We start from the raw sequence: 2,782 nt of genomic DNA, 5'->3' as shown, positions 1-2,782 counted from the left end.
AAGTTGACACATGAGTATGCATTGGAGAATGTATACTGAATGACCCGCCATGAGAAAGTATCATGGATCGTTATATGAGTGTCATAAACTTTCTCATGTGGCTATTAGTATGACTACTAGTCCTTAGACCTGAAGTCACCATGGTTCCTTACATAAGGAGTTATGTACTTTGGTTTCATCAAACGTCACCCGTAACTGGGTGGACTATAAAGGCGATTACTGGGTATGTAACGAATTATGCAGAGGGATGTGAGTGATGTAGATGGGATCTATCCCTCCTATATGACAGGAGAGACATCGATATTCTTGATAGAGCGAGACCACGAAGTGCATGACCATGCCCAAATGAGTCAATATGTGATATTGAGCTCATTTGATTTAGTGAGTCTACTTGGAGTTCAAGATTTAGATTGGTCAGAGGATGATACGGTCTATACCTCACATTGATCAATCTACATGTCTAGGATAGAAGGACATTTGTCATATATTGTGAGGAGTCACAATTAGTAGTCACAAGGTGATGTTGGATCTCAACATTCTTGTAATTTGGGTAGTAATGATGTGTTGCTAGATACCGTTCATTACTTATGCTCCTAAATGGGTTTAGGGGTATTGCCAACGTTACAAGAACCTATAGGGTCACACACTAAGGACAATTAGATGGAGATTAGGTTCATATGATGAACCAAGAGGATTATATTCATTTGATGAATCAAATTGGATTAAGAGTAATCCTAATTGGGCTAATTGAGTTAGACTCAAGTTGATTCATGTGTTTAATGAGTCTAATTTAGATTATGACTCATTGAATCAATTTAATTAAATGAATTAGATTCATTATATTAAATTGACTTGAATTAAATGGTTGGATTAGATCAACCATGAGAGAGATTAAGTCAAGTTTGACTTGACTTGAGAGGAAGATGAAGAGTCAAGTTTGACTTGACTTTATGCCACCTCATTGGTGAGTTGGCTTTGAGTGGGCCAATGATGATGCTCCACATCATCATGGTTGCTTAAGTGGGATGCCACCTCATGGGAGTTACCAAGAGTTGTGACTCTTGGCATTCCATGGAGGTTACAACTCCTCTTAATGTTGTCGGCCACATGAATTGCATTTGGAGTTTCATTTTGCAAGTGTAACTCTCATCTTCTTCCTCCTAGTGCTCTCTCTTCTTGCTCTTCCTCTCCTCATCTTGCCGAACCCTACTAAGGTGCTAGCACACTTTAGTTTGGTGATCTTCTTCTTGTGTTCGTGTGGATACTTCTAGAGGGTTGTCTACTTTGACAATCTTGAGATTCGACACCATTGGACGAGCGGGATTCGCGAAAGGCACGCATCAAGGGTAAAATTCATACTCTAATGTAGATCTAGAGTTTGTAAACTCATACTCGTAATGTTTTCGAAGTTTTATTTTTCGCACAGATCCGGTGGCGGGGCTTTCGGGGTTTCCGCGATGCGAAAAAGCGGTTTTCGCGGCCCGAAAAACCCAACAGTGGTATCAGAGCGACGTGCGAAGACTTGTACGAGTTTAATTTGATTTTTTATGAAAAATATAGCTTCTGTGATTTTCTGTAAATTTAAGTTTTTTATGATTTTTATGAGTAATTTTCTCATAGAAGCGAAGCACAAGTGTTTATACACTTGTAGGCTTCGACTATCGAGAAGATTTTTCCGAAACGACAAGGTTTCACCCCAAAACTTTTTGGGACAGCGGGCTAAGGTACTGTAGGTTCACTTAGGGACACTCGCGATGGTTAGATCGCGGGTAGAGGTGCTGCCCCTGGCCCCGCAAGGGGATTCGTTCCGCGATTACGCCCGAAAACCGCTAAACGGGACCGTCGGAAAATTTTACTCGTAAAAATTGTAAAAATTAGTATTAAAATTACAGAAAATTATGGAAATTACATAATTTAGAATTATGTATAATTTGTGATAGTCATGGCCCCAAAAAACCCAATCTGATTGGATTTGTGTTGTAATTCATATTACGGCCTGCGCGTCGTCATTTGTGTTGTGCGTGTTGTACATTTGATTCGCGACCTGCGCATCGTGCCTTTCTCTATTTTGTATTCTTGTTGTAAATTAGTTTAGACTCAAATGTAACTCGAGTTTCAAAATTGTAATGCACAAAATTCGAGCCGTGGAAGGTCCACTCGAGACGAAGTTATGAGGAGGGCGCGAGCAACACAAGGTGGTCAAAGGGAGGAGCTTGAGAAGCTGTTGACCTTAGGTTGACCATCCAATCTTCTCATTGGCTTGAGAAGATCGTAGTAGGGCCATGACTAATCACAAATAAATTTAATTAATTGATTGTGTGTATGTGATGCATGATTAGTAATTAATTAGTGCCTAACGATTAGATTAGATCTAAATCGTGTACAAGATGCACCCTTTCGATTAGATTAGTTCTATCACGTATTTGATACACATCGACAATTAGATTAGATCTAAATCGCGTCAACTCTAATGCCTACCGTGTCGTGATACCTATCACTACCTCGATCACATGTGTTGTTGAATCTGCCAAAGCAGAGCAACACATATTATCTTGGTAGGGTACGGAGGGACAATCTTGTATTCCTAGTTAACTCGGTTGGATCGAGTACAACTATAAGCATTCTTCCAATGGTTGGAAAGATAGGACATAAATCACATTTATATTAATTCTTGGGCGTATTAGCCAAAGCTAACTCAAGTTTTAATATAACTGCGGATAATGATCCTATAAACAAGAGTTACATAGAGATGTAATTGGTAAATTGTTACCTACCGATCATA

Source organism: Zingiber officinale, chromosome 2A (genome assembly GCF_018446385.1).
Source record: "Zingiber officinale cultivar Zhangliang chromosome 2A, Zo_v1.1, whole genome shotgun sequence".
Taxonomy (NCBI): domain Eukaryota; kingdom Viridiplantae; phylum Streptophyta; class Magnoliopsida; order Zingiberales; family Zingiberaceae; genus Zingiber; species Zingiber officinale.
This window is presented reverse-complemented; position numbering follows the sequence as displayed.